At 36.6% G+C, this 16,536-nt stretch overlaps 1 pseudogene; it reads right to left on the bottom strand.

The window, feature by feature from the left end:
• Nucleotides 1-628: 628 nt before the first annotated feature.
• Nucleotides 629-14,809, bottom strand: LOC109107717 (annotated as a pseudogene).
• Nucleotides 14,810-16,536: the final 1,727 nt, after the last annotated feature.

Here is a 16,536-nt window from a genome sequence, read left to right as displayed (position 1 = left end):
CAGGATTGTTGTTAGTGATTCTGATTGATATTTTCGTCTGCTTGCTTACTGGATGTATTTTATACTGTTTACATTGTATAGTACTGACTTTGACAACATACCAAGACTGTTACAAATTTAACAGCTACGTTATATATACATATATATAATTATTTCTTGAAATACTACAATTGTAAAAAATATAACAGCAAAATATGATTGTAAATAAAGGTAATTGATGAGACCTCTCTTTTTGATCATTTAGGCAGGTGTGTATATCCTTTTATAATAAATATACAACATACACCTAGTACGTGCCTCTCATAAATATATATACAAATGTGTTTGTGTACATATCTTTCATTATTTCACACGAACATTGATGTACACGCATGCATTCATACATAAACATTCAGCTGGAAATTAACGTTTAGCCAAATATATTTTTTCTTTGTTTATATTTGAAAACCTTTTCAATCAAATAATATACAATACTGACCTTTATACATATTTAAATAAGTATCAAAAATAATTATAAATTTATATTATTATTTATTTGTCTTGCTGCCGCTGGCAGCCTCCTCCGATTTCACAGCTGCCAATACATCACCTAACCCCATCTAGAGAAAACCACAACCTGACCTAATCTATCCATTATTACACACAAAACAAATAATTACTGAGTCATGACAATTTACTTGAAGGCTAAACTGAAATGGTCCTTAGCTGCCACTTTAGAGCATTAAAATGCAATCATGTTATGCTGTGCACTATATGTCCAGTATTTTATTATTTTATTAGTATTCAACAGTGACACATTTAGTCTTTAGATACTCATTCAGAGCTTCTTGTCCTGTTGGGGAGAAATACACCCAGTTAAAACAATATACAAAAAGTATTTATTATAAGATAAATGATTACTGAAATATTGGATATGTGTTCATTTAAATTAATTTATCATGCATCAAAATAATTATATCATTCACACAATTGTATTTTTGTCTTACCCAAATCTTTGCCAAAGCCAGACTGTTTGAAGCCACCAAAAGGAGCAGCCACATCGGTCTTGTTGTAAGTATTGATGAACACAGTGCCGGCCTGAAGTTTTTCACTCACGTACAGAGCCTTACTGAGGTCACGTGTAAACACACCTGATGCTAAACCATATTCTGTAGCATTAGCCCTCTGCAGCACATTGTCAACATCTCTGAATGAGGGAGATTTAGGAAAAGGCCGTTTACAATGTTGCTTTTGGTCATGGTGTTACAACTCTGAACAATTTGTACAATGTATAGTTAAATCTATTATAAATCATTTAAACTTACTGGAAGCTGAGTTTATATAGATTGACTGGTGTGAAACAATCAACAGTTTAGAGATAAAAGTAGCTTATTTCTAGTTTCTACCAACCCATTACTGAATTTGGAGATGATCATGACTGGCCCAAAGGACTCCTCAACAGCAATATACATGTGATGCTGACACACTCCTCTAACCTGGACGGTTCACTTGTTTCCCTCCACATACTAATTTTGCTCCTTCTTTGACCCCCTTTTCACAGTATTCCACCAGTTTGTCCAGATGAGCTTTGTGGTTCTGGGGGCCGTGGTCTGTGGAATGGTCCAGTGGATCACCAATCTTCATCTTCTTTATTTCACTCACCTACATAGATGTAGCTATATATGCTATGAGCTTTACAAATAAATTATAAAAATCATGAATTATTAACTCATCTAGGCTATCACAGTATGCCTTTTACACTTGAGTTAAAATCAAATGGTCTTACATTTACATTTAGTCATTTAGCAGACGCTTTTATCCAAAGCGACTTACAAATTAGGACAATGGAAGCAATCAAAATCAACAAAAAAGTGAAAGTCGTGACATTTGCCAAGTATGGTAACCCATACTCGGAACTGGTGCTCTGCATTTAACCCATCCAAGTGCACACACACAGCAGTAAGCAGTGAACACACAGTGAACACACCCGGAGCAGTGGGCAGCTATATCCAGCAACTTGGGGTTCAGTGCCTTGCTCAAGGGCACTTCAGCCATGGGTATTGTGGCTGGAAGTGAGCGCTGTTCATTCACTCCCTCCCACCTACAACTCCTGCCAGTACCGAGACTCGAACCTGCAACCTTTGGGTTACAAGTCCAACTCTCTAACCATTAGGCCACAGCTGCCCCAATGATATACAAAAGAGCAATGATATACAAGTGCTATAACAAGTCTCAGTTAGCTTAACGAAGTACACATAGCAAAGGCTTTTTAAATAATATAATAAATAAAAAGAAAACAGATAGAATAGAAAAAAAATAGAGCAAGCTAGTGTTAGAATCTTAGTCAAATTATTTTAAGAGGTTAGTATGACTAAATTTTTAGAAGCTGCAAATTGCTTCCAAAAGCTTGAGCTGATATACGGCCATAACTCACAAGACTGCGTCATGACCATGTTTCAGAATAGCTGGGATTCAGCCACAGTTAAATCAAAAGGAATACAGTATATGTAAAAATAGAGATGAAGCTATTAAACCATATATATTGTTCTTTACCACTCTCTCCACAAAAGTGTCATGGATAGATTCCTCAATGAAAAGTCTCCCTGCTGCAATGCAGTTCTCTCCCTTATTGAAGAACACAGAGCTAATACCCTGCAGACAAGAAGAGTGTGGAGGGTATAAAATATGACTGAGATTATAACATGTATAATTGTGTGATGGTACTGAGGTAAACAAACCATTCTGACAGCCTTGTCCAGATCACAGTCATTAAAAATGATGAGAGGAGACTTTCCTCCTAGCTCAAGAGAAATCTTCTTCACGTTGCTGACTGCACAGCTACAAGATACACAAGCATTTTGATGATTATGTAATTTACTACAAAAGTTGAAATCTGAAAACTTTAAATTAAAGAGATACTCAAACCCCAGCATTCTTTAGATTTAAAACCGATGCTCATTCACCTTTTCATGATATGTTTGCCAATCTCAGTGGAGCCGGTGAAGCCAAGTTTTCGAACGTCAGGGTGGTCAGATAACCGCTGACCAACCAGAGACCCTGGAATTTACATATGTAACAAATATTCAATGAATCTACAAGCAGATAGCTTTAAGGATTAATAATCAGATGTACTAAAAAATAAAGTGTGCAAAGAATTTACAATATTGATATTGAATTGTGTACAGAAAACAGTTAGAGTATATCAGTTAATTTTCATTGACAGGTTTGTGTATGTTTTGTTTTATATGTACCTGATCCTGGTAGTATGTTCACCACGCCTGTCGGAAACTTTGCCAATGCAGTTAATTCAGCGAACTTGAGAGCAGTCAAAGGTGTGACCTAGAATTGAATGCAGAAACAGAGTCCTTAAGTTCTGTGTGTATATTGTTCGGATTAAATATGCCATGACCGTGTGCATTTTTGTTTTAATATAAACTTCAGTTCTTTACCTGTGCAGGTTTGAGCACCACAGTGTTTCCAGCTGCTAGACAGGCTGCAGTCTTCCATGCCAGCATCATTAGTGGATAATTCCACGGAATGACAATTGCACACACACTGAACATGAACAAACAAGAGCAAAATATTCCCAAAACTCTATCCAGATTAACTAAATGCACAGTAATTGAGGTGATTTTTTCATGGTGAGACTGGACAAAAACAGTTGATTTTACCCAATTGGTTCTTTCTTGGTGAAGGTAAGGTTTCGATTAGGTCGAGCCTGGTTGATAGGAATAGTGCAGCCCTGTGGAGAACAATTGCATATATTTCAGACACAAACAAGGATGTGTTCATTTTTTTATATTACTAAAACTGTAGTTTCTAATACAATGCGGTCAAACTAGCTTTAAAATAATCTTCTGGGTTCAGTTCAAGTTAAGCTCAATCAACAGCATTCATTGCATTTTAATTATCACAAAATTTAATTTGTCCCTTCTTTTATTCTGAACTAATTATTTCAAAAATGTTTAAATAAGGTGAATAGAGCTTGAAAAAAAACATAGAATGTACACTTTAATGACAGAATATCCTAAATATGACACTGTGGCATACATCACAAATGATGGCTGATAAATAAAAATTCTGATAAATAACAAACAAACCTGAATCTTGTCACACCAGCCAGCGAAATATCTGAATGTTTGAATAGACATGCCAATGTGTGTTTTGAGGGCAAGAGTGTAGACTGCTCCTGAGTCTATGCTCTCAATAGTGGCCAGCTCTTCCTGATGCTGCTCCATCAGATCAGCGAGTCTGAAAAAAAGACACACTCGCTATTACAATTATGAAACTTTACTAATATGTTTATCACTGCAGAGACTGTGTTACAAATAATCATCGTCCATCACATATAGTTGTATATTTCCTTTCTGTAGTCATCCTTGTCGAATTCATTCGTACTTAATGAGAGAACAGTTTGGTCAATCAAAAAGCTCATTTTCATAACTTTTTTGCCAGTATGGTCTGAGCAAAGATAATTTGGTAAGTATGTTTTTCAAACAATTACCAGTTCAATGCAGAAACATAAGAAAGAAAGAAACCTGTGTGTAACTGCAGTGTTTAAATATAAAATGCATGTACTTGTAGAGTAGTTTGCCTCTGTCTCTGGGGTTCATCTTGCCCCACTCTCCCTCCTCAAATGCTTCTTTAGCTGCAGCCACTGCTTTTTCCACATCCGAGATCTGAGCTAAGGACACATCACAGATTGCCTACACAAACAAAAGTTGAAATGTGAATGTGAAAAAGAAGAAAATAGATCATGCAGTAAGACAGAGTGAAAAAGGAAACTGTGTCCCCTGTGTACCTGTCCATCAGTGGGGTTAATGGTCTTATAGGTCTTTCCCCCTTCAGCATCTACAAACTCCCCATTTATGAAAAGCTGGTGTGGGATTTGGATTGTCATGTTGTTCAGTTTCTTTACTACCTACAACAGAAATGCAGATACATAATCATAAAATACAAAATTACAAATACATACACAACAACAACAAAAAATCTGTATAAAAGCTAATTTACCTAATCAACTTTGTTTCTTCATAAACAGTAATTCTAAGTTCGATACCTGTGATGTTTACCACTGTATTTGAAGTCTAGATCTATAGTATCTCAAATTAAAAACCTGAAAATCTTACTCTTTATAGAAGTAATGTTAACATTTCCACTTAAACATGCAACAATTACTATCACAAGTACATGAAGTACATCATTCTTTGTTCCCAACTTTTTTGGAATGTACTGCAGGCATCAAACTTATGAGTGTATATTTGGACTTCTAAAGTTCTGGATATCATTTGTAATATTCTGTAAAATGCAGAAATAGTGTCTATTTCAGCATTGCATTTTTGTATATAAATTATATATGTACTGTGTATATATTTTATTATATATATATATTTCAAGACAATATATATATATATATATATATATATATATATATATATCTATATATATATATTTCAAGACAAAATATGTTATATTATAAGCTACTACCCATTTAACAGATGCAATACTAACATAGTCAACGGTGAACTCTTCTTCATCGTCCTCTCCTCTCAGCTTCCTCACACACATTTGAATGAACTCTTCAAAGCTTGTTGCCATGTAAACATCCTCATTCTGCAACTGTAGCTGTGCCCCCCTCAACTTTACCTCTTCCACCAGTCTATAGTACAAAAAGAAGAAAAAATCTTTTGGATTATATAAACAGAAAAATTAGCAAAATAATGTGTGTACATGTATGTACAGTATGATGAGAGTTATACATTCACACATTACCTGACTACATCCATCGAAGCAGCCCCAGATTTAAAGAAGTCAGTACCGTCTTCAATCTTCTCTACATTAGTCAAAATACTTTTCCACACCACCTGGACGAAAAAAACAATAAATACTCTATCATTCTGCCTTCAACACACATTATCTTTCAGAATGTAGAAAAGTAGTGTTTGATACTAACAGGTTCGTAGCATACAGACAAAGAATATCAATAACACAAAGAATATCAAGGTGACTAGTAACGAAACGAGTGATATATTTTCACCCTCATCTGCTCAGCAAATTGTTTTTCATCCTCAGAGAGATCCACAGTGGAACTGACAGCAGGTTTAAAATACTGGGATGCAGCAATCATCTTCCCATCCTCAAACTGCAGATTCTTCACAAGTAACTACACACAAGTACAAACAAACTTGTACTTAAATACACAGACACACGCTCATCTACAGTCTTGCATTGCACATTTCAAAAGGAAATGTATAGCTTAAATTTCTATACATTTTACACTTTTTCTAAGGAATACACAGGCTGTTTGTTTGGTTCACACAAAACTTGCTACAGATCATATAGAGACCCTCATGACAAAAACATTTTGATTCAGTAGATTTCTAAGATGTGATCTAATTGATTTTTACAGCCATGGCTCATTCTGACACACTAAAACAGTAAGACTTCTGTTTAGCATGTCTTCACTGAAAATGCTTCTGTTGCTAGGGGCTATAACATAAGAAAAAACTGATTGTGCTATCTGAAGACTGAAGAAATTGACATTTGACTCCAAAGCAATTGCATCCACAGCATCAGCAGGATCTATTCTTTCGAATTTGTCTATTTTGACCATGGTCTCTTCACATGTGCTTGGACCATGATGTTTGCAGCTTGCACTTAAAAGGACAGTTCACCCAAAAATGAAAATTGTGTCATCATTTACTCACCCTTGTGTCATTTCAAAAGGCCATGACTTTCATGACCTATTTTTTTGACCATACAAATCATCAAGTTTTTCAGTTACCAACATTCTTCTTTTGTTATCAGCAGAAGAAATAAATAACACATACAGGTTTGAGGAACATTTTGGTTGAACTATCCCTTTAAATTTGGTTGGCAAAGTCACAAATCCCCTCAACTACTCAGGCTAGCACAAATTAATCCTGCCTAAAATAGGTGGTACTATATTAACTATGTTTTGTGCCTACATCAAGTTTTATCTTTATCAAGTTTATCAGTTTTAATAGCATAAATTATAAATATTTCTGCATGTCCTTACCGACTTGCCATCTTTCCCAAAAAGAACAAGGCCATTTTTGGTAACCAGACCTGGTCGACTTGCTCCAGGAATTTCCAGAGGTTGACAATTACTTGAAGAATGATCATTTTCCAACAGTGTTGATCCATAAAATGAAACATTCTACCAAATTAATTAAAACAATACTGTTGCAACAAGAGAAGTTTTTGCACATAATTTAATGCATTTGACTAAGAGTCTCTGCATGTTTCCTGTACTTTTGTTTGTGTTAATTAAAACACTCACTTTGCCATCAATCTCTGCCCAGGCTCCAGGTACTCTGTCATTTCCTCTGATCCAGTTATGAATAGCTTCTGCTGGCTGGTTCCAGTCAATCTATTCAACCAACCATAGATAGTTATTGTTTAAATGTTGTGTACAACAATGAGGTTGAAGCTATACATCTAAATATCGGCTGTTGTGCTTTGCTAGAGAACTCCACCTTTGAATTTTCTTTCTTCTGAATACACTCATATGTGGCTCCTTCCTCTGGTTGCTTTATTCTCGGAGCTGTACCTGCTGCAATTAACGTGACTGCCTCCACCTAAAACAAAAAAAACACACAAGAATCCAAGGGTGGTGCTCTCATTAAAACAGTGAATGGAATTCTGTTTTAAATTTAATGCATAGTATACTATAGTTTTCAATATGATGTAGTTTCTGCATTGATCCACACCATGCCTTTGACTCCCTCTGGGAACAGGAAGCGTTTGTAGATGCTGTTTACATTGTCGTTTAGCTTCACATCACACTCTCTTTGTAAAAGAATTGGTCCTGTGTCAAATCCATCATCTGCCCAGAATATAGTAAACCCACCCTTCTTATCACCATGAATCAGAGTCCTTAGAGAACACAGAATAGCAAAACATAAATTATGTTAAAACAATGCAATATTACATAATTTACACACTCGAGAATTGTGTTATCATTTGCTCATCCTCATGCTGTTTCTGTCAGTGAATAAAATATTGTGCCAAGCCCCAAAAAATAAAATATGATACACGTATGATACTTAATAACATTTGCAGGTAATGATACAAACACAAAATTTAATTTTGTGTGCTGGGAAAAACAGGTCTCAGATGCATTAAAGAGAACATGTATCCATCAAAGCACCTGATAGAAAGCTAAATATAAAGCACTTTCGTGTTTACAATAACACTGTTCCTGCACTTTTTCCCCACAGCAGTTCACTCTGCATCCTTTTCTGTTTTTCATATATGTGTTTTGGCCATAGAAAATTGTTGTTGATTATTTTCTTCATTGAGATTATTGATTAGCTGTTGCCTCCCCAGACCTACTTCTGGTTTACAGCTCAAATCAATACATCCTACATCCACTGGTTTTCTGTCTACAGTATCAACATTGACACCAAATACTGATCCACCACTTCTGTGATGGCCTTTCCCTTAAGCCTCCAGCGGGGAAACTTGAACACTAGCACGCCATCCTTCTCTGCCTCAGTCGCTGTAGAAAGTTTAAAGTTTTATTTCAATTTGTGTAACATTTGTGTTTTTTGTTTTTTTTTCAGATTCATATTCAAAAAAGGGCACACCTGGCATGGAAAAGCTTTCTGCAAATAACATGCAATTTTATATTTCAAAAGACAGAGGTTGGCCAATGTTCCATAGTGCAGCTAATTCATAATTCGTTACATTTTGGGGAATCCCACAACAAGACAATTAACGACCTGAATTAATTTGTCTTGCTGTTTAACGACCTTAACTAATCTTGTCTTGTCATATTTTATATTTCAAGAGACTTGTTGACCTTAACACAGTCTTGAGTTTTCTTCTGCATGTTTGCAAAATGTTGGGTGCATCACGTTACTTATATTTAATGGATAGTACATGTATATTTTAAATTATTTACATTTTATATAAATATTAAAATTTTAATGAATTTAAAGACTTTTTTTTTTTAAGTTATGAACAATTCAGCAATAAAGAGAACAGTTGTATCACCACAATATTTTAATACAGTATATAAAACATATTCACCGTAGAAGAACTGTATTCAAATCATTTTATGTAAGAACTTCATTTATGTATGAATTCCATTTTTTATGTATTTTTGAAAAAAGGACAGATTCAGACCAAGATGAATGTTTGGTGCAAGAGCAGAGCTGCTGCTGTTACATAAGAGTTACTGTTACTGTCAGAGAGTGAATTTGCATTTCATTCGGCCTGCCTGCCATATTTTGGCACTGGTCTGGACAAATCACATGTAAAACTGGACAAAATTTTCACTCCAAACATTTGTGCAAAAATCTAAATTCTGTTATCATTTACTGACTCTTTTGTTTTCCCAGATATATGACTTCCTTTCTTCAGAAGAACACAAATTAAGATTTTTTTGAAAAATAATCCATCTCTTGAGACCATATAATGTGTATCTGTCCCTCAAACTTGATGATGTTCCCAATGATCGTTTATAAATGATATTCAAATATGAGCAAAAAATTTTTTCACTTCAGAAGACTCAATTGGGGTCATATAGAATACCATTGTATCTGTTTGTGTGTTCGTTTAAACTTCAAAGGACTCCACACATTAAATGGACCCAAAGAGCTGGCATACATTTAAAAAAATCTGTTTATGTATAAACCTGGGATAGCATGGGTAAATTTTGAGAGAGTTATCTCTTTAGGAGTAACATCAATGATCCTAACAGAAAAAAGAGATTTACCAAGTGGGTCCACTTTTCCATCTTTGTCAGGGATGGTGAATACACCAACAATCATGTGACCATCCTTCTTCAGTTCTTTGTACACTTCCTGTCCAAAGACACTCTGGCCAATCACAGCAATCTTCATCTGAAATGAAACACATACAGGTTAAAAAACCTATTATTGACTACACACACAACTACTACTATTACTATACGTGCTAGCATATTAGTTCTAAAATTAAGTATAAAATTGTTTGATGACATCTTTTACAAGCACTGTAAACATATGCACTTCCTATAACAATTAAAATATATATATATTGTATCTCTTTCTGCATTTCCCTCCTCTAGCTTGTTTACCTCTCTGTCTTAAAAAGTACATTTTGGAATTCTGTACTGCAGATATTGTTGGTTCTTATGATAAATTGCTTGTCAAGTTGCTTTGTAATGAATTCATGTTCAAGGGAAATTCAGGTAGTCTGGCCTACCACTGGAGAAGAACCCTCCAAAACTGTTGCTAAGTGAATCAGTGTTTGTACTGGTAAGCATATGCAAAGTGTGAATAGTGAATTCACTTAGCAACCTCTATCGTGATTGTGCCCTTGAGAAGTACACTTAACTTTAACAGGGCTCAATAATAAAGATGGACTGGAAAACGAGGCCAATGTGAGCATTTCAAGCCAGAATTGTCAACTACCCTTTTTTGTAAGTTCTTACAACTCCGTGATCTTATATTGATTGATTATGTGCATCTGTTTTACATCTTGGAATTAATCGCACCACAGCTTTGGTTAGAAATTCTTTTTGGTGGCACACATTATCTGCAGATGTCAGTAATTATGTAAGTGCTTGTCAGATCTGCTCAGTCACGAACACCTCGACAATTGCCTGCAGGACTTCTAGAACCGCTACCAATTCCCCAATGGCCCTGGTCACACCTGTCTATTGACTTTGTCACTGATCTGCCTAACTCTCAAGGATTCACCACCATTATGGTCTCCATTGACCGCTTCTCTAAGTCTTGTCGTCTCATTCCATTGAAAGGAATCCCCACTGCCATGGAAACTGCCCAAGTTTTGTTCAATCAAGTATTTAGGTTTTACGGACTACCAGATGATATTGTGACTGATCGAGGGCCACAGTTCATATCCCGTGTTTGGAGAGCTTTTCGCAAACATTTAAACATCAATGTCAGTCTCACATCTGGCTATCATCCTCAAGCTAATGGTCAAGTAGAGCGTCTTAATCAGGAGATTGGTAGATACTTGAGATCATACTGTAGCCAGGAACAGGAAAAATGGAGCATATTCCTCCCATGGGCAGAGTATGCCCAAAATTCCCTCACTCACTCTTCAACTGGGCTTAAACCCTTCCAATGTGTCCTTGGATATCAGCCTCCTCTGTTTCCCTGGTCTGGGGAGCCATCTGAGGTGCCTGCTGTGGATGATTGGATTAGAAGAAGTGAACAGTTCTGGGACAAAGCTCATGTCCGTCTCCAGCGGGCTATTCGATCTCAAAAGACCCAAGATGATCGACACAGATGTCCACATCCTGAGTATCAGCCAGGTCAAATGGTGTGGCTTTCCACTCGTGACCTATGCCTGAAACTCCCGTGCAAGAAATTAAGTCCAAGGTACGTTGGTCCTTTTAAGATTATACGTCAAGTTAATCCTGTTACGTACCGTTTAGAGTTGCCTGCTAATTACAGCATCTCTCCTTCCTTTCATGTGTCCCTCCTGAAACCGGCCCACGGCCCATTGAGCCCCGAAGCCACTGACGAATAACCGCCTCCACCGCTTGAGATCGAGGGAGCTCCTGCCTACCTAGTTCGGGAGATCCTAGATTCTCGCAGGAGGAGGGGTCAGATGCATTATCTCATTGACTGGGAGGGATACGGCCCGGAGGAGAGATCGTGGGTAACAACTAAGGACATCTTGGTTTCCTCACTTATCAGAGACTTTCACCAAACTCACCCAGATCGTCCGGCACCCAGACCAAGGGGTTGTCCTAGAAGAACACCTAGAGGTGTTCCTAGGGAGAGGGAATCTGTAACGTTTGATCAGGCTCCAGTCCACCAGAGGGAGCCTTCACCTGAATATTGAACTCTGCCACTTCCTGTTCCTGCCACATCAGTTCCTGTCTTGTCATTTCCTGTCACCCTGTATTTAAGTCATGTGTTTGTACTGCCACTTTGTGAAGTATTGCCAGTTCACTGCCTTACTAAGTGTTCTTTCATTGTTCCATTGTTGATATTTGTTATGACCTTTGCTTTTGCTCTTTTGACTCACATTTTTGGATTACTGTTTTGGATTTGTCTGCCTGTGGATTGTTTTGCCTGTGTTTTGACCCAAGCCTGTGACCTGACCACGAGTTGTGACTATTGTTTGGATTTTATGCTCAGATCCTATATAATAAATACCCGCTTATAGAATCCACTCGGCCTAAATCCTCCTTACATTGACAGTGTAATTTACTTGGCAGTCAATGGGACAGTCACAAGCCACCCCGTTTTCATCCAAAATATCTTAAATTGTGTTCCGAAGACAAACTAAGCTTTTGCAGGTTTAGACCAACAATGGGGGTAAGTGATTAAAGAGGGGGTCACAATGGTGTTTCATGTATTCAGAGTTGTTCACAGTGTTAAAGAGATGGATTCTCATCCTAAACATGGCCAAAGTTTTAAAAAATAATTTGGACGAATGAGGGAGAATTTCTGTGCCGAAAATCTTACTTCCGGGTTGGTACAAGTTTCGGCTGTTTTTTTTTATATTGTGGATCTAATGACGTCGTAGACAATGGTGGAACTCCTTATATGAGCATTTCTCTCGGAAAAGCGTGCCCATGCACACATCGACCAGAGGAGAGCGAGACCGCGCTCATCAACGCACTTCATCGGGAAATCCTCGGCAGCACTGCATAGGATTTGTTCGAGAACGTCTCCAAATAAGTGTGTTTTTGGATGTGAGGGAAAGTTTACCATGTTCAGCTTCCCAAAGAACCAGCGTTACATGAACAGTGAATGCAGTTTGTTTTTCCGGGGCAGCAACGGAGTGTAGCAAGTGCGTTTGTGTTTTCTCGTCATTTCAGTGACGATTGTTTTATAAACAAGGCCTAGGTCGACGCTGGATTTGCACATCATTTGCTATTAAAACATGGAGCAGTCCCAGTGATAAAAGACCCAATTCATGTAAGTAAAACTGCATCAGATTTCTGTCTTTTGTTGGAAATCTGCACATAAGTGAATATATGTTAATGGAAACAACACGAAACATCAGTATTATAGCTCCTCCCACGGCACGCCTCCAGGAGCTCTGCTTTTTCCGGAGAGAATCGGAAAGCTGTATTTTTCTTTTATAAATATGATAAAACTAAAGACTTTTTGGAGATATGAATGATGCAGTACTACTCTAAAGGTACTCAAGATTAACATGAGATTAGGTGAAACTGTGTATGTTATGTACCCTTTAATGACAAAATTTTCATTTTGGGTTGGAGTAACCCTTTAACTGCCTTTTTAATTTATGTTACTTGTAATGGTATTTAAAGTGGTTATAATGGTTCTTTACGTACTCAGCATGCTAGATTAGCCTATGTTAGCATGCTAGCTGTATAGTTATTAAATCTTTAATACATCTTTAATAATTTGTTAAGAACATGCAAATATCAAAACAGGAAACAATTAACATATGTATTTAAGATGTTGTATTACTACATTTAAATTTAAAATGTATTTATTTATGATGTAACATCATGTCAGCAGCAGCTATATTCATGGCAAGAGGAAACATTTAAATTTCACAATTCAGTCATATATCATGTCAAAACAATTATATAACAATTTTGCTTGAAAATTATATAAATAAATAAATAAATAAATAAATAATGCATACATATGTACAAATATACAAAAACATACATATAATAAAAATAATATTACATTTAAAATAAAATATATTTAATAAGATCACCTTAAGTATGATACAACAGGCTACAGTAGTGCTAAGGCACTGTAAAAGAACTAATACAAGCTACGGTTTCAAACAGGAGTCCCATTTGTGCAGGGGCCCCATTTTGAAGTGTATCACCGCATCACTGCGACATCGAGAACCGCATGTTTGGAAATCCGAATCGCAAAAAAGTGTTTACAGAAGTAGACATGGCCTAGTTCTAGGACAATAGCTACTTTCGGACTTCGGCTGATTTTGTGTCGGAATGTCGGACACGTTCTCGGAGTTATTAACAGCGTTTGGAACAAACACGAGCTGTCCTAATCGACGTTCGATTAGGCGAACCGGTTCAAATGGTTTACTGAAAAGAACCGGTTCAAAAGAACGATTCGGTTCGTTCACGAACCAAATATCAGATTCCAAGCCGGACAACAGAAAAGTTTTTAGAATGAGTCTACAAAAATAAATGAATATCAAAAAGCAGTGAAACCAAAGGTTTGTAGGCAGCAAAGAAAAGGCTCATCATTGAAGGATAGTTGGTCAATCAGAGTGAACTGCAAGGTCACACAAAGTTCGATCAACGAGATACGCCCACAACAAAATAATTAACCTGATATTTACTGCAAATAAAATGGAACGATTTAATCTAGCATGTCACAGAGTTTAGGCTACTATAATGAAAAGAAGCCAATACATTAGTCAAATCTGACATGAACTAGGCGACATTCTTTTATGCACGTTTGTTTACTTTTTAAAAACGTTTTCGTTAACACAAGAATAATTTACGAATGTACGACACTAAACAAGCATGTGTCCTTTGTCAAAAGGAATCCGTCATTGCACACAGGCTATGTGACTATTTGCTATTACGCTTGGATTTTTAAACAATCTTGCAGCCTGTGTAGGTATTACATTTATCATACCTTTGCACGTCGAGATTGGAGTTGTTCCTCAGGAAAGAAGGATTCAGCAGACGGGCCAGCGATCAGACAGCGTTATTATAAACGCAAGGGGTGGAACCGAAAGTTTCCGTTTCCACAGTTTTAGAAGTAACGTTATGTGGAAATCGTAGTGTAAAAACGTGACAAATGTGTAGGGCTGTATAATGTGGCGCGTTATTGTTACCACTGAGTTTTTATAAGAGTAAGCTAGAAGATTATAATCAATATAATACTATGAATTTAAGGTCCAAAATAAAATTAAACTTGTAGGCTATTGTTTAAAGTCTATTGACCTTTTTTATTTTTATTATTTTTTTAATATATTCGTGATATTGACTTGAAATTGTGTTAACAAGTAGGCCTACAGAACAACAAAAAATAAGGCATGTATCATAAAAAATATATAAATAGACAAAACCAAAAGCCCAAACGTGACAAATGTGAAAAAACGCCCAAACATGAAAAAAAGGGCCAAACATTTGTGAATGAAAAAAATTGCCAAATTTTAGAAAATTGGGGCATCGTCTGTGAATTGGGACTTTTTTTATTCTTTATCTTGAATTCTATTACTTTTGAAATTTTGTTGTTGTCCCAGATATAAGTTTAACAAAATGAGTTCCTCTTACATAAAATGTTTTCACTGCATTGATAATTGATCAAATCAAAGAAACATAATACAGTAAAAATGAAATTATGGCTAACAGTATTGAAGGCTTTTTGGAAGTCTAAAAATGTAGGATTCAAAGCCAAATCATAATCAGTCAACCATGCAGTGGCAACCATTCACAAACCCTGACTGGCACTCATCAATCAAACCATTAAGGCCAGATTTAGGTCATTTTACCAGAATAGATGACACAATTTTATAGTTGTTATTTAACTATGTGATTGGCTTGCAAGTTATTGATCAAAAGAGTATCTAGTGCAGAGGTGGCGAACTCCAGTCCTGGAGAGCTGCAGCCCTGCAGAGTTCAGCTCCAACCCTAATTAAAACTCACCTGCCTGTAGCTTTCTAGTAACCCTTCAGACCTTGATTAGCTTGTTCAGGTGTGTTTGATTAGAGTTGAAGCAAAACTCTGCAGGGCTGTGGCTTTCCAGGACCGACGTTAGCCACCCCTGATCTAGTGTATTGACCTGGCTGTGTTTGTCTCTGCAGTAATTTAGACATGCCAATCAAACAAGCCTTGGCTAAGGGAATTTTTGATTCTGTTGTATTTTAGTAAAATATTGCATAATACGTGATAACGTGATTTCCTAGAAGTATTTTTTTTTGCATTCATTATTTCTGAATATAAAATGGAGATGTTAACAGTTGACATGGTGGATGTGTATCTATTGGCCCCGTAGTGGGGATGGTTTGAGTGCCCAAACAATCTCCTAGAATCACAGCTGCAATCTGTTATTAGTAGAATCTTGCATCTGAAAGTCTCTAAAATTGTGGTCAGGTGACACATAAGCATGACTTTCCTGTTATAAAAAGTGCTTACAGCTTGCCAAACATTACCAGACATTTCACTGGGACTAGGTTGTTTGGTCGGAAGAATAAAGCTTTTTTGGAAAAAAAACAAATCCCTATTAGCGCAGTGGTGGATCTTAGATGTTGTGGGGCAGTTCACTTTCATATATGAAATTAAATCAACACCTGGCTGCCTCTTACATGAAGTTTAAAGTATGTAGCGGTTGAATCTTCCAATAGGACAATGATCCAAAGTAAATATCAAAATCAACACAAAAATGGTACACTGACCACAGAATCAAGGCTTTGCCTTGGCCATTCCAGTCCCTCAGTCTTTGTCTTTGTCAGTCTCCTGACCTAGACTCCATAGAAAACCAGTTGGGTGAGCTGAAGAGGAAAGTACACAAGCTTGGACCACAGAATATGAAGCTGAAAAGTTCTGCATATGGAAATGGTCTCAGATCAGTAGGAGAAGAGCTGTAATTT

The sequence above is a fragment of the Cyprinus carpio genome, chromosome B6 (genome assembly GCF_018340385.1).
Source record: "Cyprinus carpio isolate SPL01 chromosome B6, ASM1834038v1, whole genome shotgun sequence".
NCBI lineage: Eukaryota > Metazoa > Chordata > Actinopteri > Cypriniformes > Cyprinidae > Cyprinus > Cyprinus carpio.
This window is presented reverse-complemented; position numbering and strand designations above follow the sequence as displayed.